The 14,356-nt window shown below is 42.9% G+C and overlaps 1 pseudogene; it reads left to right on the top strand.

The window, feature by feature from the left end:
* The first annotated feature begins 6,583 nt into the window (after positions 1–6,583).
* LOC101586659 lies at positions 6,584–6,838 on the top strand (annotated as a pseudogene).
* Positions 6,839–14,356: the final 7,518 nt, after the last annotated feature.

Raw genomic sequence — 14,356 nt, 5'->3', positions numbered from 1 at the left:
GTCCCTGTGCTTTGCTAAGCTTGTTCTAATTAGTTGCTTTAGACCACTGAGCCATCTCACCAGCTCCCTTTAATTCTTTTTAAAAGGCCCCATATGCTTAGTACATTATTACTAATATAATAATTTCCACATGGCTTTAAAAGCATATTAAGCATTTGAAAAAAAATATTTAATGGGTCTTTCTGATCTCCAAACCAGTAGCAGTAAAATGTTGAGTATATTTGAAGGGGAAAAAAATAACTATTTTAAGTTTCTTTCTTTTATGTTATCCTGTCCGCAAAATAAGTGAGAACAATTGTGAGTGGCAGGGTCCCCAGGGGCTGAAATGGAGACTTCCCTTAGGCGGTGAGGGCTGAGTGGCCTGCCTCAGGCTGGGTCTGTGCAGGCCTGAAGTTGGTCTGGTCCTGCTGTCCTTGGCACCAGCCATCTGTTCCCCCTCAGAGTCAGCGTGCCACATCATTGTGACAGGTCATTACCCAGTGCACAGCTTTTTTTTTTTTTCATTTGTGTATCTGGTACAGTGTTTCAGTATGCAGCTATGACTCATAATGATCCTCCTGTTTTCAGCCTCCTCAGGGCTGGGGTTACAGGCCTGCACTATCACACCCAGACTCCTCAGACTCTCGGCTCAGCTTGCCCCAGGGGGCAGGGCCAGCATGCACGGCATGTAGGACAGGGTATCGAACCCTGGTCCCTGTGCTTGCCTAAGCAGGTGCTTAGTCCGCTGAGCTATCTCACTGGACCTTCCCAGCTTTTTTATGGAAGATAATTCTAATTTTTCTCAATGAAACCATTAAATTATATTTCCAGAGCTAGGAGTGTAGCCCAGTGGCACAGTGCCTGTCTGGCAAGCATGAGGTCATGAGTTCAATTCCTGGTACCACAAGAAAAAAATATGTGATGCATCTCAAGACCATTATGCATTTAGTGGTTCTGTAATCTTGTTAAGAAGAGAGGCTCTAAGAACATTTAAGAACTAGTTGTGGTGGTGCACATCTGTAATCTCAGCACTCGGGAGGCTAAGGCAGGAGAATTGCCATGAACTGAGCTACCGGGCAGGCCCCCAGGAGAATTGCCATGAGTTCAAGGCTAGTCTAACTATATAGTGAGACCCTGTCTAAATAAATAATCTTTCCACAACTTATTTTTTTTTCTTTTAATATGTTTAGCATAGGATCTACATGGTCTCACTTCACAGATCAGACTCGTAGTGATCCTCCTGTTTTCAGCCTTCCAAACGCTGGGATTACAGGCGTGCGCAACACCATCCCCAGTCTCTTGTTGTCTCAGTGCGCTCTGGGGGCGGGGCGGGCACAGCTCGCTGTGCCTGCCTAAACAGGTGCTTCCGTCCACTGGGCCGTCTGGCTGGCCCTCCACAACGTAATTTTCTGTGGCCATTCAGTTATTGTTTCTGGTTGCTCACCCATAGAGAGTATCCTCCTCGGTATCTGCCTTGTATACTGTTGTCTTTGTTTTGTATAAATTTTTGTCCTTAATTTTCTTTCTTTTCACATGTATTTATTTATTTATTTATTTAGTGTGTGTGTGTGTGTGTGTGTGTGTGTGGCCAGCTCAGCCCACCAGGGGGCGGGGCTGGCTGGCATGTGGTGCTGGGGGATTGAACCGTGGTCCCTGTGCTTTGCCAAGCTTGTTCCAAGTAGGTTCTTTAGACCACTGAGCCATCTCACCGGCCCCTGTCCTTAATTTTCTCATATACTTTTCATACTTTTTTTTTTCCTTTCCCCAGCACAAACACTTGTACTCAGGTGATGGGTGTTAGTGTGGGCATAGAAACCAGATGTTCTGTTTGGCAAATAAGCCTGTGCTCACCTCCAGCATTTCTACATATAGTCCCAGTGACCAAAATGTGTATGGTGTTGGCTCATTCTAAATGTGAATTCTTACTGAGTGCAAGTACAGTTTGGCTGTCATCCTGGACACTGTGACCCATAAGCATTTTCCCTTAAGGCACGGAGGGGTAAAGTAACTAGGGTCCATTTTGCTTAAAATCCGAGTATAGTTAAGGAGCAACTTTATTTTTTAGGGTGGAGTAATTTCCTGGTGTTTTATACTAAAGATATAAACTTTGATTTTAGTGATTGTAGCTGATCTTGGTAGCTGTTCTGTGAAGAGTTCCCAAGCTCTGCAGGTTTATGTGTAGAACCACAGTTCCATTTCTGCTAACATCTATTATTGTTGCTGCAGAAGTCTAATGAGGCACTATGTACTCTGGAGTGAAGTGACTAGTATTAATCTGAAGTTTTAAAAACTTTTTATACTTGGGGTATATCTCTGTTAGAACACACAGTATGTACAACACCCTGAGTTCAGTTCTTCATATTTAAAAAAAGTTATGAAGAGCCATAATCCACATTACCACATCATATTTCCAGTATAAAACTGGAGGTATATTGCTAGGCTTGTTGGCACATCCTTGTAATCTCAGCACCTGAGAGGCTGAGACAGGAGGATCACTGCAAGTTCAAGTCTAATCTGTACTGTACAGTGAGACCCTATCTCAGAAACCCAGACTAAAGATACTTCCCCCGTTAAAAATTGGATTTATTTATAATATAGAAAACAAGCGAGTTTAAACTTTGTAGTATAGATACATACTTCATTCTCTTTATCAGATGGGAGATTTTTACCCTTTTAAGTTTACTGAATTGTGTTTAAAATATAATCTATAATGCCAGTAGGATAGCCCAGCAGTCTTAAGTTCTGCTTAGGCAAGCGCAGGGCCTGGGGTTTGATACCCAGCACCACATGCTGAGCTGGCCATACACAGGGCGTGTTGGTGCACACATGGAATCCCAGCGCTGGGGAGGCTGAAAACAGGAGAATAACTGAATCCAAGCTGCGTAGATATTAGCAGAAATGGAACTGTGAATTCTGTGTATAACCAAACACATTAAATTTTATTTGTGTGTGTGTGTGTGTGTGTGTGTGTGTGTGGCCAGCTTAGCCCACCAGGGGGCGGGGCTGGCTGGCATGTGGTGCTGGGGGATTGAACCACGGTCCCTGTGCTTTGCTAAGCTTGTTCCAAGTAGGTGCTCTAGACCACTGAGCCATCTCACCAGCCCCCACCAAACACATTAAAAAAAATACAAATAAAAAATAAAATATAATCTGTATTGTGGTTGTGCCATAATTAATTGACTTACAGTGTTAAAGCCTGGCCTTTAGGTTTTTTTTTTTAGGGGGATGTGTCTTTGAGACTGGTTTTCACTATGCATTTCAGGCTGGCCTCAACTCTGGAACTTGAAGGGATCCTCTTGCCTCAGCTCCTAAGTGCTTGGATTATAGGCCTGTGCCACCATGCCTGGCACCTTTAGAGTATTAACAGTTTTCATTATTCAACACTGTTGTAGTAAGTTTCCCTGTATATTAATCTATAATTAGCTTTGATTCTTTAGAAAGGAAAGCCCTTGGGACAGATGGTATATAGTTTTATCTTTTAGCACATATTTTTTAATCTCCCTATAAATATGATACTTTAGGTTTCACAGCTGCGTGAGTCCTTGTTTGCTATACTTTCTTTGTGAATGAGAATTAACATTAACCTATTTTACTAGTTATGTACCCATTTACAAAGAGCTATTACTGTTACACTAAATATTTGGAGGGCTTTTGGAGGGAGCAGGTTGAGACAGAGTCTGGCTGTGTACCCCTGGCTGGTCTTGAACTCACAGTGGTCCTTCTGTGTTAACCTCCCAAGTGGGTCATTATAGGGATGCACCACCATGCCCAGATAATTTGGTTTATTTATTGAACATTTATTTTTTTTTAATTTAATTTAATTTTTTTAAATTTTATTTATTTGTGTGTGTGTGTGTGGCCAGCTCAGCCCACCAGGGGCGGGGCTGGCTGGCATGTGGTGCTGGGGGATTGAACCGCGGTCCCTGTGCTTTGCTAAGCTTGTTCTATACAGTAGGTGCTTTAGACCACTGAGCCATCTCACCAGCCCTTATTGAACATTTAATATAAACATTTTTTCTTTCATTCTCCCCACAAGGTAAGATGTAGTTGTGTTTTTCTGACATATATTTAAAATGTACTTTGTACTAGAGAAAACTGTTCATTGGAGAGTTAGGCGAAAGTAACTTCTCAGAGTTTATCTCCGAGATAGAGAAGCTGTAGGTCTTGAAGGGAATATGCTGCTTAGTCATAGGCTCTAAGTCTGGGATACAGTCTGAGAGATCTTGTCCAGCTCTGTCTGAAACTATCTTGGTATGAGATCTCAGCCCCCACTTAAGCCCCTTAAATCCTTTTAGGAATATTTTGTATGGTCCATTCTGTCAGGCCCATTTCTGCCTATCTGGAGCTAGCATAGGTATGGAAATGCTCCCTTCCCCTTACTCTCTCCTTCCCTCCTTCCCTCCCTCTCTCCTCTCTCCCTCCCTCTCCTCCCTTCCCCTCCTCCCCTTCTCTCTGTCTGTCTGTCTGTCTGTCTGTCTGTCTGTCTGTCTGTCTGTCTGTGTCTCTCTGTCTCCCCCCTTTTCTTTCTGCCACTGAGCCATCTCCCCAGACTTGGAAAGGTTTCCCCCTATTTCTCTCTTTGTTGCTGTTCTTTTGAGACAGGGTCTTGATATGCAGTTCAGGGTGCCCAAGAGCTCACTCTGTAGCCCACCCTGGTCTTGAACTCCCAGTGATCCTCTGCCTGATCCTCCTGAGTACTGGGATTGCAGGTGTTTGCTGCCAACCTGGCTTGGAAATGCACATTTCTGAGGAAGCCTTTAGGTAACAGATGTGACCCCTTTCTCATTCTCTCAGCTCTCCTACTGTTCCAGACAGTAGGAAATAACAAGACCCTTTCCAAGGTTCACCTCTTCGATTTTGCCCAGTAAGTGGGATGAGAGTTTATCCATTTTTCCATTTTGCTTATCTCAAAAGTGTCGTCAAGTGCTGCCTTTGCTTGGGCTGCACAGCCTGGAGGTTCTGGAATCTGCCTGTGAAGGAAGCTTGAGCTCTGATTTCAGAGCTCTTGCAATTTCTTACTGTGTAACTCTGGTTCCTTTTTCTGGGTGGTGTGACAACCTTCTAGTCCAGTGGGCAGGGATGAAAGCCAGCGAGTCCCTGTGTAGGAGGCCTAAGCCTGGACAGCAGGAGAACCGATTCTCTTGTGTATCTGGGAGGAAGCTGGGCAGGGATGGCAGTGAGTTGACCTCAAAAGGAGGAATTGGGGTCACCTGGGAAAGGAAAGCAATGGGGCTTCTGCAGTCCAGGAGTGCCATGAGTTCATATTCTCAGTTCTTGGTGCAGAGCCCTGACTAGCTAGGTTGAAATTTGATGATACCTCATGGCTCTGCCTGTGAGCCGCAGTGTGGATAAATTCACAGGGCTGTCCTGTTCTCTGTCTAACTGCACTCCAGCTGGTTTCTTAGCTGTTGGCTAAGGTTTAGCCTCAGTGCTGGATATGGGTTGTCAGGTTCCTGCCTTCAGAGAGTGTGCCACGGGGCCCAAAGCCTACCTGGCCTGCCACCCTACTCCCTGAGCTGTTTTGCCCTTATTGGGTAGTCGTTTCCCTTTCCTCTTTCTCTACCAAGGGATTGAACCTACGGCCTTCACACTGACTTGGGTGAGAACCGCGTGGTGGGGCCAGGGAGGAGTCCAGGAGCACTAAGATGATTAATCAGCTATGGATTCCATTGTGCTGATTGGATTTATGCTTTCCTTCCTCGTTTATAATTATAAAATGGGTGTAGTTCAGGGGCAGGGTCTTTACCTAGTGGGTATTAGGCCCTGGATTTTATCAGTAGCACTACAATTAAAAAGAAAGGAAAATTATAGAATGACTTTCAGGCCGGAGTATCTAGTGACTTGAAGCCAGCCTGAATTGCAGAACAAGACCCTGTCTCAAAATTATTTTGGGGGCGGGGCCAGGAAGATGGTTCAGTAGAATAAGCGCTTGCCAGGCAAGTGCAAAGGCCTGAATTCAATCCCGGCACCGAAATAAATAAATAAATAAATAAATAAGTAAAATTCACTGTTAAATAGAAATTCAAAGTAGTTATACGTATTTCATTTTTGGAGTTTGTGGAAAAATTGTGTAGTAGGTTAGTTCCTTTGGTGTAAAGCAGCAAATTAATTGGCATCTCCTTCCTCATCTGAGAGGATATGAGAATTGTGGATTAAACCCTGGAAAGAGAATTGACTGCCTAGCTTGGCCATTGGTGAACGTGGGGGGAAGGGACCAGGCTTGGGGCAGAAGTAAATTTCAGAAGGCCCAAAATCTCACATGGATTTACACCATCCCATGTAGGTCTAATGGGGTCTACAGGACGAGGTCTTGTACCTAGTACCTGGAAACCAGTAATCTGCTTTGTTATTTTGTCTTTTTGAAACGGTCTCATGTAGGGCAAGCTGGCTTTGAACTCACTTTGTAACCCAGGTTGGCCTCAAACTACCAGTGATTCTCCTGTTTCAGCCTCCTGAGTGCTGGGATTACAGGTATGCACCACCGTGCCTGGACCCATAATCTGTTTCTAGTCTGTATAATTTGTCATGTCAAGAATGGTACATAGGGGTGGGCTCTCGACGTGGTGCTGCTGTGGAGGTCTCCCTGTGCTGCCCGGCTGTCACCATGGTGAAGCTTAGCAAACAGGCTAAGCAGAGGCTGCAGCAGCTCTTCGACAGCAGCCAGTTTGCCATCTGCTGGGGGTTTATTCCTTTTGTGATCTATCTGGGATTTAAAAGAGGTACAGATCCTGGAAGGCCTGAGCCAACAGTTTCGAGCCTACTTTGGGGGATAAAGGACTATTTTCTCACCTGGATTTGGAAGCAGTCATCAATTGCAGCCAACACGGAAGGTGCGCACTGTGGCTGTTATAAGAAATGAGACGTCACTCAGTTGTTCAGCAGTCGGATGGCACAGGGCTTTGACTTCTCAGACGTGTCTGACAGTGGAACGTCTGCTGACTTATTTGTGAGACTATCAAATATTTTTAACAATGTTAAAAAAAAAAGAATGGTACATAGGAGGCAGTTGTTTAACTTAGTGGTGCAGCAAACTAAGAGGTCCTGAGTTTGACCCTGATATCCCCCCAAAAAATAAAAAAAAATAGTGTAAAAGTAGAAGCATAAATACAGCCATTGGCTTTTATTGTTCAACACAACTTGTTGTGATTCAACCATGTTCTTTTTCAAATACTTGTTTTTTGCATCAGTTAGCATTTTTTCTCCTGGCACATCTTGAGGTGATGTAGCTTGACTTAAATGTAGCTGATGTGATAAAAAGATAGGCTCAGAGTTCCGTTATCTGGGTTTTGTCAGTTTTGTTACTGATGATGTTAGTAAAAAAGATACTGAGCTGTTCCCACTGAGAGTGGAACATAACCTAACCTATTACTGGATTATGGTGGGTAAATCATGGTAAATGTTTAGTAGAGGGCCGGTGAAATAGCTTAGCAGACTAAGCACCTGCTTAGGCAAGGCAAGCACTGGGTCCCTGGTGGCACATGCCTGTAATCCCAGTGCTGAGGAGGCTGAAAACAGGAGAATCACTGTGAGTCTGAGCTGCATATATATTAGAGTGTGCCATCTCAGTCATATTATTAGTGTTATTTATGTCAGTGTAAAAGAATAGGACTGATTAAATTATCTGATGGCCATCAGTAACTTTTTTTTTTTTTTTTTTTTTTGGTGGAACCAGGGATTGAACTCGGGCCTTTGTGCTTGCCAGGCAAGCACTTATTCTACTGAGCCATTTCCCTGGCCAATAACTTTCTAACTAGTTACCATGATTATCCTCTTCTGATGGCTCATACTAGACCTATTTGTACTGTTAGGGATCCAATAGTTTATGCCTTTATCTGAGCGTCTCCTATAAATAGAATAAGAGCTACTCTGTTACTGGCTTCTTAATATTTTAAAGATCCCTCCAGGATACACCATGCGCCAGTCTTTTATTCTAAATAAAGAGCTAAATAATGTCCCATTGTATGGGTGTACCAGTTTGCTTATAAATTAATCAGCAGGTGGGCATTAGCTTTTGTGGAATTACTGCACTGATTGCTACCTTGGGCTGTTTGACTACTGCTGCTTAATTTGTTTCTGGATAGACAAGTAAAATGTTTGTAGATACAGTTTTTGGGTGGAAAATTTTTTTTACAAAGGTGTTTACTAGGGATAAATTTTTTTTTTAATATTTATTTATTTATTTTATTTATTTATTTTGTGTGTGTGGCCAGCTCAGCCCACCAGGGGGCGGGGCTGGCTGGCATGTGGTGCTGGGGGATTGAACCGTGGTCCCCGTGCCTTGCTAAGCTTGTTCTAAGTAGGTGCTTTAGACCACTGAGCCATCTCACCAGCCCCGGGATAAATTTTTTTGAGTTATAATTTTGAGGAATAGATTGTTTGAGGGCCTGCCAAATAGCTCAGCGGATTAAAGTGCTTGCTTAGGCAGATGCAAAAGCCGGGAGTTCAATCCCCAGGCCTGCTGTGCTGGCCCTGCTCCTGGGGCACACTGGGACCTCCATTGGGACTGGGCATGGTGGCTCGTGCCTGTAATCCCAGCACTTGGGAGGCTGTAAACAGGAGGATCACTATCAGTATGATCTACTCAGTCAGACCCTGTAGACCCCATAGACCCCGTCCTAAAATTCAAAAAAGATTGTTTGCTAAAGGACTTGCATGATTTTATATTCCCATTAGCGATGTAGAGAGGGATCTTATTTACATTCTTTTTTTGAGACAATCTCACTGTGCAGTTCAGGCTGCCTTGAAGCTCACTATGTATCTTAGGCTGGCCTTGGACTCAGTGATTCTCCTGCCTCAGCCTGGTATTCAGGAGTGCACCACAACACCCGGCAATTTTTGTGGTTATTTTTGAGATTTTATTTATTTATTTATTTATTTACGGAACTGGGGATTGAACTTGGGCCCTTGTGCTTGCCAGGGAAGTGCTTATTCTACTGAGCTATTTCCCCAGCCCCTTGAGATTTTTTTTTTTTAATTTTATGTATTTATTTTTTTGTGGAATCAGGGTTTGAACTCTTGCCTTTGTGCTTGCCAGGAAGCACTTACTCCACTGAGCCATCTCCCTGGCACCCCCCCTTGAGATTTTTTGAGACAGGGTCTTGCTATGTAGTCCAGGCTAGCCTTGAATTGTGGCGATCCTCCTGCCTCAGCCCCCAAGTGCTAGGGTCACAGATGTGTTCCTCTTTGTCTTGCTGTTTTAATTTTAGTTTTTTGAGACTTACCATGTTCCCTGGATTTTTACCCTGTCTACTGAGGCTGCTGGAACAGGAGGATGAGGAGGTAAGTGGGCTGCTGGCATGGGGCCTTAAGGAGGCCTGCAGCGGACCCCCATGGCCCCTGGGTATCTCCAATCTTCTGCTACCGCACCCACCTAGCACCCCAGCTTTTGGTGCTGCTGCTGCTGTGCATGATTTGGCTTTGGTAGCTATTTTTGTTATGATCCTCCTGCTGCCTGCAAGAGTCAGGTTAACGCAGATATGCAGGTGAATGCCACAAAATCCACACTGCTGTATTACTGGTGTTCTTGGCTTCATGTAGCTTAGTGTTTCTTTACCGGATTTTTGATAGGATGAGTGTCTTAGTTACTTTTTTCATTGCTGGGAAAAATACCTGATGTCCGCCTTTTGAGAGAGCAAAGGTTTATTTAGCTCACGGTTGGTCGAGGTTTCCGTTCACAGTTGGCTGGCTCAAAGGCAGGGTGGCATGGCAGGTGCGTTGCAGAGGAGAAGGCCCATGGCGGGCAGAAGGCAGTGGGCAACAAGTGCAACAGCCCCTTATATTCTATCCCCGTGAGGAGCAGCCTTGTCCTACCATTGTGCTGTGAGTAAATCCCAGCATCACACACCCAGACTAGTTGTCTCTGTAAAGCCCCACCTATGACTGCGTGAGTTTTTGAGGTGACATCTAGAGATAGGCCATAAGACCGAGTATTTGAATACAATGGGCCACAATTATTTTCAGCTGCTTTGTGTGCATCACTCAGGTTGTTTTTGCTCTGGGTGTAATATTAATGTTTTTAGGTTGGTGGAGTTGGCAAGGTTTGTGTCTGGGATTGGTGGGGAGTTCTTAGCAGTTGCCCAGAATATATATGCTATGAGTTAGTTTAAAGCCAAAGAATTAAGTCTATGCTGAGACTCCACCTCAGCATAGCTAGAAGTAGGAGTTTGTAAATGTGAGTTTCATCGGATGGCTGAACTCTTAAGATTGAAGCTTTGGAGCCTGGTGGTCCCATAGCTGTGGGGGTCAACTCATGATTGGGGGTAGTTTAACATGTATTCCTTTACTAACTATTGCTTGGATCAGAGAACTGAAAGAATTCTTCATTAAGAACAAGAACAAAGGGCTGGTGAGATGGCTCAGTGGTCTAAAGCACCTACCTAGAACAAGCTTAGCAAAGCACAGGGACCGCAGTTCAATCCCCCAGCACCACATGCTGGCCAGCCCCGCCCCCTGGTGGGCTGAGCTGGCCACACACACACACGCACAAATAAATAAAAATTTTAAAAACCTATATAACAAATAATGTAACTTTTAAAAAATAAATAAAATTCATTCCTCTGTTTAAAAAAAAAAAAAAGAAGAACAAAAACAGGTGAACTTAATAAATTAAGTGATATATATGGCGGCCAAATAGCTCAGTGGATTAAAGTGCCTGGCAGCAGGCACAGTGGCCAGGAGTTCAATCCCCAGGCCTGCTGTGCTGGCCCCGCCCCCCCCAGGGGGCGCTGAGAGGGCAATTGAGACTGAGTTTTTGGCGTGCACCTGTAATCCCAGCACTTGGGAGGCTGTAAACAGGAGAATCACTACAAGTCCAGTCTAGTAGTGAGACCCTCTAGACCACGTAGACCTGTTCCTAAAATACAAATAAATACATTAAATAAATTAAGTGATATAAAGGGCTTCTCCTTAGTCATATGGCCAATATTCATTATCTTTCTCCTATAATGAAATGAAAAAAAAAAAAGGACATGTTTATTAAACTCTAAACCTAGCCAAGGCAGTGATACACACCTGTAACTTAGGACAAGATCGGATTGTTCAGTGTAAACTGGAAAATGCTGCTGAACCTGCTGCCACCTGCTGGCAGATTTTTTTTTTTCTCTAAAAAAAGCAACATTCAAATTGTACTCCATTGTTTCCTGGTAGGGTAAGCGGGGAGTTTGTTGTTCGAGGTCTTTCCTGGGCACTGATGTTAAAACTGCACTCATAATTGTACTCACTGTAACTTTCAGCCTGTTGGTACTTGCTCTGAATCCTGTACAAAAGCACTGGCTGAAAAATCACTGGGATCTTTGAACTTAGTGTAGTAGCTTGTATTAGAAAACATTTTTTGAGCTGCTGAGAGCACTCATTCTCAGTTTATTTTATAATGCCTTTGATGGGGCAGGAAAATAATATTTTTAGTTTGTACCCTTGAATTCCCAGGGAACCCCATTTTACTATCTGCACTGATATTTTAGGATTCAAACAGCTACTTAGCAGGTATTCTATTGGACACCAATGAAGGAAACTCATCATCTCAGAAAAGCAACTGACATTGTTATTTGCCAGTGATAAATTTGAGCTTTCAACCAAAAATTTATAATCTTGAGCCGGGTGTGGTGGTGCATACCTGTGATCTCAGCATTCAGGAGGCAGAGGCAAGAAGATTGCTGTGAATTTGAGGCCAAGCTAGGCTTCATACTAGCAGGAACCTGACACCATCGTAGGAAGAGTTTTCTGATTAGGTCAGTAGGGACAATACTGAGTATGATATGGGAGATAGAATAGTGCCCCATAAATTCATCATCCTGATCTCCACACCTTCAGAGTGTGTTGCCTTACATTCAAAAGGAACTCTCCAGAAGCTTTTGAGAATGTGAGGTTATCCTAAGATCTGGGTGGAGCCAGTATAATCACAAAAGACCTTCTCAAATGAAGGTAGAAGGTGTCAGGAGAGAAGATGCCTCGCTACTGTAAAGACAGGAACTAAGGGGACACAGATGCCCTCAAGGAGCTGCACACACAGAGCGCCTCTAAAGGGAGCAGTCCCCAAGACGATAACTTTGTGGTGTGAAATCCTGAGTTTGTGGTACTTACTGAAAACTGTTCAGATATTTTGATGCTGTACAATATATATAGACAGTTTTACATTTTCTTAAATTTCATAATTTATCTTGATTGACCCTTGACCAAATTGATCTCACTTCTCAGTTATGTGAGAGGATTCACTAACTGGCAGTCAGTAATTAGCGACCTCTCTCCTTCCTTTTCCTTTTTAGTAAACCAGAACACTCAAGGAAGTCTCCCTTGGAGTTGGTAAAAAGCTGTGAGTGCCTCAGAGGGAAATGAGACCCTAAAGAGATGGATGATGGGGCCTTCATGATTGGGTCCATTTTATCTGAGTCTATGAACAGACCCTAGACGGAGCGTTGAGGTGAAGCATCAGGAAGTGATGCAAGCTAGCTGAGAAGGGGAGGGAAGGCTCTCCCTCCTAAAGGGGTCACGGTATCTGCCACCTGTGACACTGAGAAGGGCGCAGGCACAGCTTTCCCCACTGCTTCCACACAAACTCGCTGAAATCTCATGGTTCCACAGATCCTGTCAGACTCCATTATTTGGTTATTTGTTAGCATATAAAATTTGATTTATAGTTGATTTTTATTTTGTCTCCTACAATTTTGATTAATTTACTATTTTTCTTTAATTTTTGTCCATCAGCTCTAATAGAACTGTTACTGTAGACATTATAGTTCATTGGTCTAATTTAAAATGAATTTCTTTTATCCTGGTGTGGTTGCACATGTGTATAATCCCAGCACTTGGGAGGCTGAGGCATGAGGGTCACCCTGTTTGAGGCCAGCCAGTCTGGGCTACATAAATGCATTTAAGTCCAGCATGTACTACATAGCGAGACCCTGTCTCAAATAAATAGAACAGAATGAATTGCTTTTGCTATTTATAATTAAGTAGTATGTTTGCTTCAAAGTTTTCTTTGCACACGCAGGTGATCTCATGCAGCAGGCTGGAGGCTGAGGCATGGGGACTGAAGGCTCAACCCTAGGCTTTGCAACTGAGTTACTTATAAGACCCTCTCAAAATAAAGAGAGGGGAAGGGAAAGCTGAGGAGGAGAGGGTAAGGCAGAGGAAGAGGAGGAGGAAAGAAAGGAAGAGATGGTTTTTGTAGTGTTGGAATCACACCAGGCTTATTTGGTGACATGGTCTCACTAAATTGTTGCTAAATTGCTCAGGATGGCCTTGAACTTGAGATTTTTCTTCTTCAGACTTCTTGTATGCTATGGTTACAGATGTGTGTGCCTGTTTTTTCTGTGGCACAAAGTGTTTCTTTTATTCTACTAATGTGACCTGAATGAATATATTCATTAATATGAAAACAATGTTAAATTCTGAAATGAATTGGTCATTGTATATATGTTTTTAAGTGTAATGACTTTGGATTTTTATTTATTTATTTGTTTGACTTTGGATTTTTAGAATTTTTTTCTAGAATTTTTATTTATTGAGTTTGTATGTTCTTTGTTTTTATTTCTATTTCTTTGTTTTTATTTCTAGGGAACACATGATATATGAGATTAGAATTATATGTAATTTGTATATATGATAAAATTTTCCTATAAAGCCATCTTTTCTGAGTTTTCGTGCAAAATATTTAAAGAACTGATTGACTTTTTTTTTTTTTTTACAAAATGATTGTAAATCAGGTTTTATATTTATTTTGGAGCCAAAGATCTATAAGTTATCTATCTACCTATCTATCTATCTACATTTCTTAATCTTTTATTTATGTATTTGGTACAGGGTCTCACTATGCAGCTCGGACTCATAGTGATCCTCCTGTCTCAGCCTCCTGAGCACTGCGTGCCAGGTTCTGGGGTTAGCATGGCATGTGGTATCAGGGATTGAACCTGGGTCCTTATGCTTGCCAGGCAAGCATAGACCACCAAGCTGTCTCCCCAGCTTTTTTTTTCTTTTTTTTTTTCTGTTTTTGGAGACAGGGCCTCACTATGTAGTGCAGGCTGCTCTTAAACTTCCTTATGTAGCCCAGGTTGGCTTTGAACTCTCAGTGATTTTCCTGTCTCACCCTCCCAAGTTATAGGTATGTGCCACCATGTCCAGTGGTCTCAGTTTTTAATCCCTGATCTTAATTTCTTTTACATATCCCCTGTTTCTTTGCTTCCTTTCACTAGCTTGTGTCTCACTAACATCTAGCCAGTCTTTGTAATATAAACATTTAAGGTCTCAGTTATTCTGAGGGCCAATTCAGCCGCCATTACTATATCCCAAAGTTATATTCCCTCTAACTTTGATAAGTAACATTTTATTAGCCAATGTTTTGTTTTTGTGTACTGTATCTTCGATATCCAGGTTACATGAAAAT

This window comes from Octodon degus, unplaced genomic scaffold (genome assembly GCF_000260255.1).
Source record: "Octodon degus isolate 3935 unplaced genomic scaffold, OctDeg1.0 scaffold00071, whole genome shotgun sequence".
NCBI classification, from domain to species: domain Eukaryota; kingdom Metazoa; phylum Chordata; class Mammalia; order Rodentia; family Octodontidae; genus Octodon; species Octodon degus.
This window is presented reverse-complemented; position numbering and strand designations above follow the sequence as displayed.